Source organism: Leptonychotes weddellii, chromosome 5 (genome assembly GCF_054177405.1).
Source record: "Leptonychotes weddellii isolate Sample4059 chromosome 5, ASM5417740v2, whole genome shotgun sequence".
NCBI lineage: Eukaryota > Metazoa > Chordata > Mammalia > Carnivora > Phocidae > Leptonychotes > Leptonychotes weddellii.
In genome coordinates this window covers 144990112-145008148 of record NC_138373.1, presented here as the reverse complement: position 1 = coordinate 145008148, position 18037 = coordinate 144990112, and the positions used below count along the sequence as shown (strand labels likewise).

At 41.4% G+C, this 18037-nt stretch overlaps 1 pseudogene; it reads left to right on the top strand.

Moving 5' to 3' along the window:
• Positions 1–4882: 4882 nt before the first annotated feature.
• On the top strand, positions 4883–6105 carry LOC102741148 (zinc-regulated GTPase metalloprotein activator 1F-like; annotated as a pseudogene).
• The last annotated feature ends 11932 nt before the right edge of the window (positions 6106–18037 follow it).

Here is an 18037-nt window from a genome sequence, read left to right as displayed (position 1 = left end):
CTATGGTGAGTGCTGTGAATTGTGTAAGACTGTTGAATCACAGACCTGTACCTCTGAAACAAATAATACATTATATTTTTAAAAAGAAGAAGAAGAAGATAGCAGGAAGGAAAGAATGAAGGGGGGGAAATCGGAGGGGGAGATGAACCATGAGAGACGACGGATTCTGAAAAACAAACTGAGGGTTCTAGAGGGGAGAGGAGTGGGAGGATGGGTTAGCCCGGTGATGGGTATTAAAGAGGGCACGTTCTGCATGGAGCACTGGGTGTTATACGCGAACAATGAATCATGGAACACTACATCAAAAAGTAATGATATAATGTATGCTGATTAACATAACATAATAAAAAAAAATCTAAAAAAACCCCAAATAAATAAAAAAAAGAACCAAAAAAAAAAAAAAGAAATATGTGTTGAATGAATGAAATATTAACTGCATTATTTCACCCTCATGGAAACAAAGTTGAGAGTGGTTATGTGGATTATCCAGTCAGCTAGCTATGGAATTTCAAAAGAAAGATTTAGATTCATATTTGCTAGACTTCATATCCAGTGTTTATTTGAATCACTTTGGCTTAGCTGCATTATTTATTAGAAAGGTATGGATAAAGTGTTCTGTCATCTTCTGGCATAGGTATTGATTCTTACTGGGATACTTAGAAGATTTCATGGAGAAGGCACATATAATTTCTACATGGAGTTCTCAATACACACATTCATACATATAATAACAAGTAACTCTTTCTTGCTGGGATCAAGTCCAAAATTCCAAATTTTCATGCAATAATTATAAGTACATAATGTATATGAGCATAAGAAAAACATTTTTCTTATTTTTTAAAAAAGTCTTTGCACTATTTTCAGCTGCTGTATTTAATAACAACCCACTGGATTTTTTTTTATCAGTTTCTACTTTGATATGTCAACATTTGCCTTAAGTTGTAATGTGAGATTGGCTTCATAATCTGGAGTGGTATGCCTGGGCCGTTTCATTTACCAGTATAGTCATTCAACAGCTATTTATTGAGTACATCATGGGCTATGTAATGTTCTAAATGTGGAGGACATGCAGGGAAAAACACTGGCCAAGCGTCCACTTGTACATTCTGCCAGGTGGTGGCAGGAGCTATGAAGAAGCTCAAAACAGTGGAAAGGGACAGAAACCCAGGATGTTGGGGGAAGAAAGGATGCTCTTTTATACACAAAGTTAGAGATAGCCTCTCAGCTAAGGTGCTATGTGAGCAGACTTGCATGAAGTCAGGGCAAAGAATATTCCAGAATGAAAGAACAGGAAGCACAAAATTACTGAGACAGGGAAATGCTTGATGTGTTTGAGGAACAGTGAAGAAGTCAGTGAAGCCAAAACAGGAGGAAGTAGAATGATGGCAGGGGGTGAGGTCAGGGGTCCCCAGAGCATGCTTATGAAGTCTGAGACTCAGCTTTTTCATCTTAAAATATTGTGATCATACCTACCTCATTTTGCTGTGAGAACTAAGCAAAACAATACATACAACGCAATTAAAACAGTATCTGGCACATGGTAGGTGTTTGTTAAAGCACACCATTGTTACCATTACTGCTATTATTCACTGGTATTTGCTCAGCTGGCAGACACTCTCACCAAGTTAGGTTCTTCCCAGGCTAACTATTCAAAACTGGAAAGAGTCTGCCCAGAAACAAACCATTTGCACTTGCAGAAACAGCAATGATGTCCCTTAGTGAAAGTCTGGCAGCCACAAGAAGCAGCTGAGGAGCTGGCATCCCTTCATGTGAATGAGCAGAGGACAGCCCACCTGAGCCAGGTGGAGGGGAAGAAGAACAAAGCACCCTCTTTGACAGCCCTGGGGCACTGCTGCCTGGGGTTCCACACCTAATAAGCTCTTTCAGGGCCCTCTCTTAGCATCCCAGGAGCAGACTGTTTTCCCTGTGTGTTCTCTGAGGAGCCAAATATGACTCATCTAACTGCACACCTGGGCCTGTGGTTTGGTCCATGGCAGAGGGCAAAGGAGGGGGAGCTACAATAAGGCCCAGGGTGCATGCGGAAGACCTTAGTGTAGGAGATCCCAAGGCTACCTGACTGCAAGATTTTCTTGCGTCCCTACCCTGCCATCAGTAAGGATGAAGGGGGCCCATTTGCCTTTCTTAAACTGCATCCAAAGAGTCTCACCTTGTGGGGGGAAATGACTGTACCTGGAGGACTTGGGGTATCAGGCAGGAGGGAAGGGTGGATGGGGTGGGCAGGAAAGATAAAGAGGGGTGCCAAAGGGTTGCTGTTTGACAACACATCAAGGCAACATGGAGATAAAGGCATCTCATTCTGCTTCCGGGTCCCAGGCCCTTTCTTTCTGACTGGAACAGGGCAGAGTGACATAATGTATGCCTGTTGCGCAGGACAGTTGACCCCCGCATGCCTCAGGCAGTCTTTCATTAAAGCCGTACAGTGCATCAGACCCCCATGTCAGTCCCCTGGACTCTCCCCAGCCAGGACTCCTGCTCAGCCCTCCCCTAGTGCCAAGCCAATCCTGACTTCTGGTGGTTTCCTTATAATGCATTTTAACAACTATCTGAGGCCTCTTGTGACAGGCTGACACAGGGCTAGGCAGGAGGACGCAAAGATACAGAAAACTGCGCCCCTGTGTTCACACGCCTCAGAATCCAGCCTCACTCCCCATGGCTGCACCAGCTCCCCCTCCCACCAGTTTAACAGACTCCTTATGAAGCTTTGAGTTCAGCCTCAGCGCTACCACTTACCAGCTAAGTTACCTCAGGCAGGAAACGTGTTCTCCTAGAAACTGTTTTCTCATCTGCAAAACAGGAATAATCCCTCCTGTCCCGCCCACCACAGCTTGGTTGTTGTGAATCCTAGAGACAACAACCACAGAAGACTTTCAAGAAATTAAACATTATATAGAACCCAGACATCAGAAAGTGTTTAAAATTCCTTAGCTAGTAGGAATAGCAAGCATGGGAGGCTTCAGACACAATGGGATGCCCCCACCAAGTCATCAAAGGTGGGGTTCTAAGAAGCCCAGAGGGTCTTTCTCAGCTTTATTCCAAAATGTTGGTTAAATTCCTTGGCCACTGAGAAGGGACTAAAAGACCATCCAGAACCAAAGTGAGTAGCACCAAACACCCGCACAACTTCCTTCCCATCTCTCCTCAAGTGACTTGTTTTTACTGGAACCCAGTTTCCTCTTCCTGTCTGGGAAACTCTGTTGACAAAGACTAACTCTATAAGGAAAGCAAAAAAGAAAGCTCTTTCCACCAGCCAGCCTTGGAATTTCACCAGGTTATCCTCCTAAACCTGAACCAAAATAGTCCATGACTCATCATGTGTACTTGGGGGGCCAGTGGGGAGGGGGGTTTCCCCATTTATCTTCCCAGGAGAACACATCCTGCATGTTTGCCGGTAAAAAAGCAACCTGTAGGGATGCCTCTGTAGGAAAACAAATTAGGAAAAAATTCATTTGGGGAAAACTCCATCTCCGCCACACTTGTTTACAATATCTAAGCTCCCTGCAGGCTGTCCTCAACCATCTTCTTGTCTTGCATTTCAGTGCACTCCCTGCTGCGTCTGCTCATCCGACTCATTTTTTTTTTCACAAATTTTCTTTCACTGCTTACCATTCCACCCCCAAGGCGACAAATTCCTGGTTGTGTGACCCCAGACACAGGGTCTTCAAGTTTTAGTTTCCTGACCTGTACTGTGGCTAATAATGGTAGTAATAGCCTATGATGACAGAGCTCTTTGTATCCGCCACCCCACAAAGAAGTTATAAGGAGGAGCTCCTACAGCCTTCATTTCACAGATGGTGATGACACTCAATCAGATATGTAATGCACCCAAGGTAACACGCCAGGGGCAGAACCAGAACCAAAATACAGGCAATCTGGCCCATGGTTTTAACCAATATTCTACACTCACCGACCCAATTCATCAGCATGTTTTGAAGGTTAAAAGAGATAACTGGAAAATGGTAAGCAGTGAATAAATATTGTTATATTATTGGGTGATAATGTGTATCAAAGCACCTGTTATGGTGCCTGATTCATAATGGGCCTTCAACTTATATTAGTTCCCTTCCCTTCACACATCTTCTTGAAGCAACCGTCCTGACCATGAACTTCCCTCAGGCAGCCCAGAATGTGCTGTTTGAAGGTTATTCCTGAGACAGTTATAGCACTTAATAAATTTTTTTCCTTGAAATAGAGTCTTCTGAGTAACTGAATCATTGACAGGAGATCTGCCAGTTTCTAGATGGTGCTTTAGCTCAAAGGTACTCAGCCATGGACACAAGTACCATCAGTGCAACACAGAGTTTTTGTGACAGTTTTTAAGAAACCCTGATTCTTGGTAAGAAAGCAGGGTTGTCATTTTCCATGATGGAACTCCCAACAGTAATATTCTTGTCTTTACCCATTGTCCTCTCCTTTATCACTTTATCAAAGATAAAGAAAAGCATTATATAATGATAAAGGGGTCAATTCTCTAAGAAGAAATAACAGTCCTGAATGTGTATGCACCTAACAACAGAAGGCAAAAATTGATACAACTGCAAAGAGAAATAGAAGAATCCACTATTATAGTTGAAGTCTTCAACACCTTTCTATCAGAAATAGACAATCCAGCAGGCAGAAATCAATAAAGATATAGTTGAACTCAACAGTGCCAACAGTTAATCCTCAAGCTCACATGGAATATTCACCAAAATAGACCACACTCTGGACCCATAAAACACATCTTAACAAAGGTAGTGGAATAGAAATAATACAGTGTCTGCTCTCAGACCCCAGTGGAATTAAACTAGAAATCAGTAACCAAAATATAGCTGGAAAAATTCCAAAATACTTGGAGATTAAACAATACACTTCTAAGTAACACATGAGGGTCCCAGCTCTTGAGCTAAGTGAGAGGCATGCTGTGCAGCTGGCCAGGATATTACAGGCTATTGGAGCTGTGGATGAGAAAGAGGAGCGGGCAGAGGAGCACTGTCCTGAATTCGTCCCCACTGAGATGAAGGAAAGAGAGGAAGAGGAAATGTCCAGTCCTAGTGCTAAGATCCCAGTCACAATTATCACTGGGTATTTAGGTGCTAGGAAGACAATACTTTTGAACTATATCTTGACAGAGCAACATAGTAAAAGAGGAGCGGTTATTTTAAACAAATTTGGGGAAGGAAATACAGTGGAGAAATCCTTAGATGTCAGCCAAAGTGGAACACTCTACCAAGAAAGATTGAAACTTATAAACGTTTGCCTCTGCTGTTCAGTAAAGGACAGTGGCCTTGGAGCTAATGAGAATCTGATGCAGAAGAAGGGAAAATTTGATGACATACCATTAGATAGCAGTGGATTAGCAGATCCTGGTGCTGTAGCTTCTCTGTTTTGGGTTGATGCTGAATTAGGGATTGATATTTATCTTGCCGGGATCATAACTCTTATGGATTCAAAATATGGATTAAAACATTTAGCAGAAGAAAAACCTGTTGGCCTTATCCATGAGGCTTCTAGGCAAGCTGCTCTGGCAGATATCATCATCATTAATAAAACAGACTGGGTTTCACAAGAGGATTTAAGCAAATTAAGAACGATCATTAGATCAATAAATGACTGGGAAAATTTTTAAAAACACAAAGATCAAGTGAGCTGATCTCTCTAATGTACTAGATCTTCATGCCTTTGACAGTCTCTCTGGAATATGTTTGCAGAAAAAGCTCCAACACTTACCAACCACGCACCCTCACTCTGATTAGAGCATTATCACAGTCACACATTTAAGTACCAGGAAACATGAAGGAAGAAAGTCTAAATATATTATTCAGAATCTTCTGTGGGAGAAGAATGTGAGAAACAAGGACATTGACTACATGGGGCTGGTTTTGATCAAAGACAAACCAAAACCAGTGATCGTCCAAGGTGTCCATGAGCTCTGTGACCTGGAGGAGACCAGTGAGCTGGAAAGAAGATGCTGAGACAACAAATCAATCAGTTCTTATTGATGGGAATTTAGACGAGGACATCCTTCAATAACTACTTATAGGTACTGTGACTGAAACAGAAAAGTGGTGGACAACACATTTCAAAGAAGATCAAGTTTGCCCATAACACTAGAAACATTTCTTATCGAAAGGATTGGATGATACTGGGTGTATTTCAAGCATCTATTCTTTGCATTCCTTCTGTTATGGATTCCAGTATACTTTAAAATAATGCTTATTTTGTGGAATACATAAAATATAGTAAATAAGTACTGGAAAACACGTGACATTCATACAATAAAATATAATGTCCTCTGGAAAATAAATAAATACATAAATAACACATAGGTCAAAGAAGAAATCTCAAGAGAATTTAAAAATATTTTGAACAAATAAAAATACAACTTATCAAAATTTGTGAGATGCAGAGAAAACAGTGCTTAGGAAAATATTTATAGTACCACATACCTGTATGAGAAAAGAAAAAAGATCTGAAAATCAAGTATCTAAGCTACCATCTCAGGAAAACTAGAAAACGAAGAAAAAGAAAGAGCAGATCCAAACTATGCAGTTTTCAAATCAGAATTCCATCCATGTTGGCCTCCAAGAGCTCCAACCTCAACTCAAGGAGGCTCCTGGGCTCTGTTTCAGTTCCTCCTCCTCTCATGAAACCTTTCTCCAGGCAGTAATCTGGGGCAAGCATTGATTTCTCTTCTCTCAGGAATCACTGTCCTGAGTAGCCAGCTGCCCTGTGTCACATACTGTGACAATTTCACACTTTTGTTTGGTATTTAGCTGTTCAACAAGGGAAGGTAAATCCAGTACCCATTAGTGCATTGTGACCAGAGGCAGAAGTCCTATCATTGCTATTTCAAAGCCCCTTCCCACTTTCTTTGTCACACAATTAGCAGTTGGGTTGGCCTCACTGCAAACAGGCTAATTTCTGTGTGAGCATCACAACTATGCACCACACAGGGACCCAAGTGTTTTGCCTGCTTGGTTTCTCATGTATCATCAACAATTCACAGTTCACATGTGTGTGGACACGTGTGCCATGGGGGCATCTGCAGGCAATGCACTGATAGTAAGATAACCTAAACAACAGGAGGTTACAAAATAGTTTCAGGTTCTGGCCCCGTATGATCACAGCATATATATTTAGCCCTAGTTCTATTACATCAGTGGTTCCATGAGTATGTGTGTGTGTGTGTCTGTGTGTGAGCACGGGTGCACACATGTGCATATTGGGGCTTGGAAGTGGGTGGTAGCAAATCAATGCAAAAATTTCTACATAGCCGACCATTTTATAACCTACCTTGTGATGTGTGCCAAGTAACTTGAAATGTATTATGACTTTTAATGCTCACAATTACCCTGAAAAATAAATGTGATTCTTAGGCTTATTTTACAGAACTTGAGTTTAATGGTAGGCTCCTCAAGGTCATGCAGTGAATTTGGGATGAAGCCAAATTTTGAACACATAGCCATCTCTCTTCAAAGCCTTGTGTACTTAATCACTATGCTCTTCTGGGCTTTTAATTTTTCACTTCCTGTGCTGCCTAGAAAGATGGTCAACACATGGCTGGGCCTCAATAAACACTTTTTCATTTGCTGAATCTTAAGGTATATTACTTTCAAAACTGTTTTTAACGTACTTGTTGCGTCCTCTGTAATTACCTCAAGCACAGTGCCTAGCACACATTAAATGTTTAATAAATAATTTTTGTTTTAATAAGCAATATTATATCTAAATAGGACATAGTGCTAGAGTGTGACAACTCACATTTAATGATGGGTGGCATTTGGTATCCCTATTTATAAGCATTATTTGTCTATTTTCATATAATTTGCTGTTTTGATTTTATAAAGAAAGATAAAGCATAGCTAGCAGAAAAGAATAACTTCCTCTGACCAACTCTTTGTTTTTAACCATAAAAGTCTAATTACTCAGCTCAAGAGGCATTAACTTCAATATTACCTATTTCCTTCTTGCACAGATAAATTGTATCACAATTTGGAGAGAACAAACATCCTCCTGAGTGTAGACAAATCTAGAGCAAGGAGAAAGAAGGGAAGTGAAACTTGTTCTTGCTTCTCTGGTGTCCATTTACTTTTATCCTACCAAAAGCATTTGGATTGTTTTATGGAGAAGTAGTCCTGCCCCACTCTCAATCTGATCCTGGAGGTTCACCCCATCCTCTCTCACCATTACCTCCAAGCTCCAGGGGCGGGCATATGACCTCCCCTGACCTTCTGATCTACCACCCAGCTGTATGGCACAGTGAATGGTTTTGTACCTGATTTGTCCCAGTCTATATTTTATTAGCATTAGGCCAGTGTGACTTAATTCTGGGACCGCCAGTAAAAAATACGGGGGAAAGAAAAGTTTTTCCTTTTCTGGACTGGAACCTTGAAAGACAGAAGCCCGGAGCTGCTGAGAGCCATTATGTCACACCAACACAGAGCGGGCCCAAGAGGGTCATAGAAAAAAACTATAATTTCTAATGATAACATGTAGGCCTACAGAACCAGCCTCTCTTGAGCCAAAATCTACTCAAAGTCATACAGGTAGCCTAACAAATTCCCGTTTGGCTCAAGGCAGTTTGAGTTTCTGTCATTTATAACCCAGGAGTCCTAAGGAGGAAATAAAAAACCTACTGTGCCTCCCTTGCCTGGGAATATCATTTCACTTCATTGTCACAAAATCCTTAGGAAGTATATATCAGTCTTCTCCATTTGATAAATAGGAAAACTAAGACCCAGAGAAGTTAAGAAACTAGGCACACATGAATAGGAAGTACTTGAATTTGGATTTACTCCTACCTTTCCCTGGCTCTAAAACCTAGGTCCTTCCCACTGAATACAGCAGGAGCAAACTTCTGTGATAAATCATCCTTTTCTAGCTGGGTGTGTGGAAAGCACACTAAATAAGAGAGACGGATTCCTGGCTTTTTTTTTTCCTTTCTTTTTGGCCTGGCTCACCATACCTTTCATATGACCTTGAGCACTTTTCCTTTCTAAATCTCAGGGGCTGTTTTTGTTTTTGTTTTTGTTTTTTGGTCTACAAAACCATGGGGTTTGGGTTAGATACTAATGAGCCAAGTTCTTTCCAGCCCTAAAAATGTAAAATGTCAATTCTTGACTATTTTCCTGGAATTCCCAAGTTAGGTACTTGAAGAACCAGACATTGAAGCAAGCCAATAGGCAAAGGTTCCCTCCATGAACCTTCATTCCTAATTTGGTCAAATGGATGAGGTATGTGTAATTAAAACTGCAGAAATAACAAGCTTCCGGCCAAGTTCTAGCCTCACTTAACCATACTCTTGGGGGTTGATCTTGGGGCGGGGGAGCGGATGTTGAACCCAGGGTGGAATTTGGCCTGATATGTGGATTCTTATAATTTCCAAATGATGTCAGTGCACTTATTTGAGAGACTGAGAAAGTGCTGAGTTTAGTCTATTTGACTCCATAAAGAAAAACTGAAAACCGCTGGGCTAGGGCCAGTGTCGACCAATGTTATCAAACCAAAACACTTTTGGCAGGGCAAAGTCATTCGGGGACGATAATACCCAATTCATGTCAATTTATGGTTGTGGTCTTTCTTTCTGATTAATAGTTTGTTCTAAGATAGGGAATACCAGGCCTGTACTTGTCAACTGGCTCACAGAAAGTGGATCTGCTAAAAAGTTTCATCATCTGTTGATCCCAGAACCACTGAGGTTATAGAAATTTCAACAGCAGCTAAGAGAGGCCAGAGTTAAGTGCCCATTCAGAAGAGTCAGCAAGCTATGGAAAAAAACCTGTCTATTTAATGCAACTCAAAATAGAGTTTTGATTCTAGTCACACAAATAATGGCTTTGCATTCTTCTTTCTTTTTGACTTTGAATTGGCCTCTCTCAGGGGTTCAAGGCAGAGTTTTGATGCTACTAAGATGGTAAATGTTCAGGGGACCCTAGGATTCCAACATTCTACTTTATTACCCATCCCCTACCCCAGGCAGTTCCTTAAGACGATAAAGTATAGTAGGTGAGAGGAGAGTGGGAATGACAAGGTATGTGCAATTAAAGGTGGGTGCCCAGGTTCAAATCTTGCTCACTCACTAGTGAGAAAAACTTGGGCAATTTTTTCATCTGGAGAAAAAAAAGGAATAAAAATAGTACCTGCTCACAGGGTTATTATGAAAACAAAATGAGTTATTTTATGCAAAACACTCACTGTTTAGCACATAGTATGCACTCAGTAAATGTTAGCTACTAATCCTGAAGATGCTATACACATAGAAAACAAAACCAAATGTATACAAGGAAAAAAAATTTTTTTTTATTGGGACAATTACCTGGTGTATCCGATGTGGTGCTCTGGTTAAGACTAAGGGAAGCTTGCAAATTAGTCTAATTGCCTACAAAGACCCTACCTCCCAACTACAACTCTTGGGTATTATCCCCTTCTGGGTGGGCCATACCATCCAGGGGTCCAGTTTTCATGACAACATTTAAGAAAGCATGCAAATAAAGCAACAGACTATAAAGTAGTCAGACATTGAGGGATCTTGGCTTAGCTTAGTGATGTCCCATCAAAGCAGCTGCAAAAAGTAGAAAAGAGGATAAGAAATGCAACTACTTGACATTTTAAAATATAATGATCATGTCCATTAGTAAACATAGCCTGGTCTATGTCCTGGAATTTGGCTAATCAGATAAGTGACTCCCTCTCATCTAGAGAATGGGAGAGGGGTGGGAGAGGAATGGGACTAAGATATCCTTCCCCTACCTCCAGTCCTCCTGTTTCAGTGATTCTCAAAATGTGGAGGGTGAATCATCCACATCAGACACATTTGGGATGTTTGCAAAAATGCAGATTCCTGGACTCTAGGCAGAAATACTGTGACAGTGAATATTATCCATCAACTTGACTGAGCCATGGAATGCACACATATCTGGGTAAGCATTATTTCTGAGTGTGTCTGTGAAGGTGTTTCTAGAAGAGATTAACATTTGAATCAGTGGACTGAGTAAAGCAGTCTGCCCTCCTCAGTGTGTGTGGGCATCATCCAATCCATTGAGGAAATGAATAGAACAAAAAAGCAGAAGAAGGGGGGGATTCTCTTTTGCTGTCTAACTGGAGCATCTCTCTGAGCTGGGACATCAATTTCCTCCAAGCCTCAGACTAGGACTTACACAGTTGGCACTCCTGGTTCTCAGGCCATTGGACTCAGACTGAAACCATACCACGGGGGTTTCCTGGCTCTCCAGCTTGTGGATAGTGATGGTGGAGCTTCTTGGCCTCCATAATCATGTGAGCCAATTCCTCATAATATAGTTGTATCTATATCTATATCTGCATCTGCCAATAAATCTCTCACTCCCTCTCTAGATGATAGATGATAGATAGATAGATAGATAGATAGATAGATAGATAGATAGAGGATATATAACGCATTGTTTCTGTTTCTCTGAAGAATGCTGACTAGTACACATAGTGAAGCGGGATCTTTTAGGGTGAGGCTCAAATATCTGTATTTTACAAGTTCCTCAAGTGAACTGAAGTTTACTACATTTACTAATTCACTACAGTCATCAAAGAGAGGAGGTGGTATTGTAAAGTGCTTTTAAGTAGTCATATTTGGGCACCTTCCAAGAGGGAGGAGCTATCAGAACCAGTGGAAATCGCACTGGGCCAGCTGGTGCGGGCTCTGAAATCTATCGTGGGCTCAGCCATTCAAGTCTGGACACATCATGGGCTTTGCCTGCATCTCTCTTTCCTCACTTATCAATGAAGAAAAGCTCTCCCTTGCTTTCTTCATAGGGTTCCTGTGAACCTCAAATGAGCTGATGTGTGAAAAAACCTGTAAAACTTATATAACACAAGGAATTATTTATTCCTCTGAACTCAGAAATACCCACCCTTCCCCACTTTTCCTGCAGTTATGGGGAATCAGAGGTTTGTATTTTTCCCCTCAACAGGCTCTCCACAAAGATCATATTCACCAGATAATTGCAGGCTTCATTTTATTCAGCTTGTGGATTCCATCACAGGATGGATGCCCATAACTAATGGGAAAGTACCCCACCATTTCAGTCCAAAACTTAAAAATATCTATCTTCTCTCATTAATATCATTAAATAGTTCCTGTATTTTAACTCTACCGACCTAGCTCTTGAACTCTAGGCCTGAATCTCCAGCTGTGGCTTGAATATCCCCCCCTGAATATGCTTTTGTATAACCCCAGAACCTCTGTGTGTCCCAGACTGAACTTCTCCATTTCTGTCCTGAACAGATTCCTCCTGTTGACTTTCTCATTCCTATTCATGGCCTCACCATCCTCCCAGCTCCTCCAACTGAAGAACCCAGAGTCAACTTGGACCCCTCCACATCACTCTCCATCTGGAAACAGTGTCTCATTCACAGATTCTTTCTTCTCTAAGCCCACCACCACTATCTTCCTTCTGGCCCCCATCTATCACCACATTGGCTCAGGCTCATGGCTGTGCAGTAGTAAAAATGTTGTAAAGTCAAGTCTAGAAAGTCGGCTCAGAGTTGAGTCATTCTTAAATAAGTGAGCATAACAAGAAGACAAAAGACATCAGTTATGTTGACGCATATGGCCTTGCTAGTTGACAAGACCCAGGAGAGGATTTTGGAGGTCTTTGCCCTATGCAGCCTCTGCTTTGGAACACACTTAGGGAAGTTCTAGCTGAAACGGAGAGCAACATCTCTCCTGGGAACCCTGAGATACAATGAGGGATTTCATTTATTTATCTCACCATCGTTGTATCTTTTCCTGAAAATAAACAACATTCCATGGAGATCTTTGGGGTTATATTTTTGTCGCACAACAAGCCCCAAGGATGAAGGACAGGAAGCTGAAAGGACCTGGTCCACAGTGGAATCCCTGAGCCAATGTGATGGACCTGGCCTGCCTCCCCCTGGACTTCTGGTTGTGTAGGATGAATAACTCCCCAGTTATTCACAGGTCAACTTTTCTCTTGCCTGCAACTAAATGCAATATTAGTTGACTAAGAGTGAAAAGACGCATCTGGATCATGAGCCAAAATCTGTCTGACTCCAGCACCTGTTCTCTTAACCGCTACTTTATAATGTGGCTTATCTGAGGCAAGAGCTGTGCAAATGGAGAAGACATCAGATGCCCTAACATGGCCAGAGCTAACAACTGATATCCCACACCTGGACAGCCACTTCAAGAGGCACCATCCCCAGCCAGCCATGTCCAACTTTAGTGCAACTTTCAGCACACTAGGAGCTAATTTAGTCATATCTTAGGGATGGAGTCGGAGTAAGATGCTGATTTGGTTTTCACAAGTTGCCAGGGGCTACTGCTTTCCTTTGACGTTTCCCCAGGCTTTCCAATGTGCATCTCTGCCTCAGGAAATGTTATGAACCAGGACCTCAATAATGGAAGGCACAGCCTCCATCAACATTTGAACCAGATGGTCCTTCCACTCCGGGTGACAGAAAGGAATCCTCTTTGCCTCGTGTCCTAGGAAACAAGAGGCCCTCTTCTAAATTGATCTGTATCTGTATCCTGTGGCCTGGCATCAAACTAGAAACATGGGTGAAAATAAAAGCATAAGGTAGGCAGTTTTAGACTAATCAGAACCTTGCTTCCAGAGCATGCCTACGGGGTCCAAATGAAAGAAAATATCACAGTAGAGCAAAACGGGGCTGAGAGGAGCTGGAAGGAGAGAGCAGCCAGCTGACTAACAGCAAAAGAATGCATCATCAGCTTTTATCAGGTTTGACATGGCATCCGTCCTCTGCAGCAGGTCCCATCCTCCAGTGTTTACATTTGTCACATCTCCTTTCCTTCCAAACAAAAGATGCTTGACAGTCTGAATGGATCATTTGTAAGGTGCCACGGCTCCTCAACCATCCATGCATATACATTTTTGCATGGGGAGAGGGCAAGTGGAGGGCAGTGGCTACATTTTGGGGACAATGAGGCTATGTTACCCCTAAAACATGCCCAGTGCAGAAAGAACCGGGAGCCACAATCTCCATCATGCAAAATTTGATTAACGGCTCTCTCACCCACTGCAGAGGTCAGAGCGCACCAGAGCCCAAGAGGGCAAGAATGAGGTACAAAACATCTCTGCAGGAAAAATTAGTGATTTTTGACTTTCGGCCCAGACTAATAAACTTTCATGTTTGCAAAATCCTCCTTTCAGTTTTGGTTGTCCTGGCCTCATCTACTGCATGAAAAATCAGTTCACATTTCTTCCCTCAGATGTTTAGAGCAGTTAGAGGTTTGCCTCCATTTTTGTAACAGAAAGAAGACGGGGTGTGGGAGGGTGTGCAGCATGAACAGGGAGGAGGCTCCACTGAACCTTGCATTCTTGATCAGAATTTTGGCAACAATCTCTGGGCCTGATTAGGTATATTTCACTTTTGCAAATAACCTCAAACTGTTGACCAGCTACTTGTTTGTTTTTAATCAGCCTCACCATGGGAACACCAAACTTCCATTGCTCAACCAATCAGCATATTTATTGGAGTTATTGTTCCGAGCAGACACAAGACCTGACTGAGACAGGACCCAGGCCCTAAAGGGATGACAGTAGAGATAGAAAAGTGAATGTAGATTTATGTGTCAGTGCATGTGTGAATTTTTCTTGGAAATAACTCTTTTACTTGCACCCAAAGGATCTGAAATGCAATAAAATGTTATAAGAGAGAGTATTGCCTAATAAGCTCTGTAGACAACTGGGATGCTTGAGTGAAGGGTTGAATTTCAATGAACCTTGATTTCCTTATCTGTGAAATGGAAAAGACAAGGTGGGCTTGGTATGAAGATTAAATAAAATAATGTATGTACAAAATAATTTAGTGTGGTGCCTGGCACATAGTAGGTCATTAATACATGTTAGCTATCACAAGAGGGAGGCAGAGAAGAAGAAAAGAGAATTGGTGAAGGGGATTTTTCTAGAAGGTATCACACCTTATAAGTCCCAGGTGCTCTGGGGCTAGGGAAGTCAAGGAAGGCTGCCTGGAGGAAGTGAGACAGGATTTGGCCTTGAAGACCAAAAAGGATTCAAACTGAGAGAATTGATGAGTGTCGGGTCCAAGCTAGGGTGGGGTAAAAGTAAGGGAAAGGAGTACAGAAATCGGGTTAAGGGTAAGTAAGGTTTAGTCTTACTGTTAGAGACCCGGGCTGAGGAAACAGTAGTATTCAAGCACAGAGAATCAGTAAAATCCAGTCCAGTAAAAGGTGGCAAAGAGAAGTGGCTAGGACAGATGGCCCACATTGCCTGAAAGTGAGTGATGAGTTAGACAGAGAGAGTCTTGGATCAAAACAAGTAGTTTCTCCAGAGTGTTGTTAGAGCAGGTTGCCCCAGCCCACTTGCCCTTCCATGCAGGTTCATGCAAGCTCACTGTGGTCAGTGACTGTGCTCACCAACAACAAAGGCAGTACTGTTTCCTTGTCAGTCGTCCCAGCAATCAGCCCTACATGGAGTCACTGCCCACTAAACACAGTCTCTTGGAACCATGGAAGGGGAAAAAGTCACTCCCCAGCTACTACCCCTCCCATTCTGCATCTATCAGCCTTCCGTTCTCCTCCGCAAGGCCATGTTCTCCACTGCTCTGTGTGATATTTTCATGCAGAGAAGAGAGGAGAGGACAAGGGTGGGCCTTCTCTTCTAAATCTTTTACTGCCCCTTCTAAAACCACTTTTGAGATGGAGGTTGCTGTAGTCAAAGGAATAAAGAAATGAGAATTTTTCAAATGCAAGTTCTGCTATCTCTACAGGTATGACTTAACCGTTAAGTCTTTAAACCTCTCTCTGCCATGTTTTCCTCATGTGTGAATCTGAGTGTGAATGCCGACTTTACCAGGCTGCAGTGAACTTCAGATAGTTACCATTTCTGGTACTTTTCATCCATTCCTCAAGATCTGTGTGTCCGTTTCTTTTTCTTTCTGGGACTCCTTTTCCTTCATACTGAATAACTTCATTTTGCATTTCTTATAATGCAGGTCTGGTGGGAATGACTTGGCTTAGCTTATTTTTATCTCAAAATGTCTTTATTCTACCTACATTATTGAAGGATATATTTGCTGGATATAGAATTCAAGACTGACAGATTTTTTTTTCTTTTAGTGCTTTAAAAATGTTCTTGCACTGGCTTTTGGCATCCATAGTTTCTGATGACATGTCTACAGTCAGATGAAATGTTTTCTCACCTATGTAATGTGCCTTTTTTTTGCTAATTTTAAGATATCTTTTTTATCTTTTCTTTTTTACTGTTAGACTATGATGTACCCAGATGCAATTTCCATTGATTTTATCCTATTTCATTGTGCTGAGCTCCTTCCCAGAATGTTCTCTGTTACTTTCATTGTTGTGTCCTTAGTGCCTAGAAAGAGCCTGGCTCTGCCCTGTGAGGCTCAGAGAGGTGCGCTTTTCGCAAGTCGTGCAGCCATTGGGTTTAAGGAGTCAGAATTTGGAACCACTTCTCTTTGACTCCCTGCTTGTGTTTCTACCCTACAGCAAGGCAGGCCAAACTCACATTGCATTTCTCATATTAGTTATGTGCTTTCTCTACAGCTGGCATTTCCCAGTTGGGAAGTTTGGGTCATTCTCTCCGTTGGTCTATTTCCCTTGGAAACAACACCTGACTTTAAAGTACTTAATTTGCATCAAATTAATAGTAACCTTAAAATGAGATGAGCTCTCTCTTCTCTACATGAAAATATTAGATTCTGTAAAAGGGACCTAGCATGAGAGAAACTGTAGTCTAATAGAAGTTTACTTTGAAAACCAGCAGATCAAAAAGTTTTAAAACCATGTTAAAGTTTATTTCTTCAGTTACCAAGAGGAAAACAAACATATATGGAGCCATTTTATTTATAGCAGAATGCACTTAATAAATACCAATTTATACATCATGATTTTCAAGATAAATCAAAGGAATCCCACCCCTCAGATCCTTCACATGGGAGTACCAGGTACAAAGAAGTACCAAACACATGAAATAGGTAATTGAAACACACTTGTGGAATATTATATTCCTAAATATCTGCACGTTTTTCAAATGTACTCATATGCATTGTTTCATTTGATCCTCTGACATCTTTGTGAGGAGTATGTGATATCTATTATTATTATTAAGCCTACATTTTACATTTAAAGCTTGGGGGAGTTATAACTAATAAGTAGAAGAGCTAAGATTCTGATTTGGATCTTTTAAACCTAAACCTTATTTGCTTAGGGTTCACCAGGCTGCTTGAAGCAGTTATACACAGATCAGGTAAAATATTTGCTCCAGCTAAGACTAGAGTGAGTAATTTGAGTATCAGATTGGTCAGTGCTAGTGAATGTTCATATTTATATGAGGTAAGATGGAACTGATTGGGAACACATGTGAATGTGAAGAGTGCACATGACATATACACATATGTACACATTCATATATATGTTTTTATATATGGACACATAAATACACTAATATATGTGTGTGTAATATACTTGGGGACATGCATATATATATATATAGCTGGGGAATCTTAAAGTATGATAATATCATAAGCTGAATGAAGAAGAGATGAGTTGAACTTTGGGAGAAGAATCAAGATTGAAAAGAGGAAAATTAGAAGAAATGAGAAATGGTCCCTGCTGCCAGTCAGTCCATTTGACAGGAATAGAAAAGGTTTAGCACTCCAGACACCATTGTCTCCGCACCCATGGCAACCTGTCTCATTGATCTTGGCACTCTTTCCCACTGAGCTTGGATACAACCACAGTCCTTCTCAAAACTGCACTCCAGGCAGCCACTCTCAATAGATCAGAGATAGCACCTGAAAAGCCTTCCCAGCCCCACCATAGGAAGTCCTCACCAACTCCATTCTCACAGTATTTTTTAACTGAAGCACAGTAAAGTTTGAGAACCTCCCCTTTAAGTTCTTTCATTCAATGAATCTTTGAGCCGCCAATATGATTTGTCTTAAAGCTAGTTCCTCTTTCTTCAGATCTTAACTTAGATTTCACATCCCCCAAGAAGCTTCCTCATGACCCCATTTACAATATAGTAGCCCTCCCAGTTCT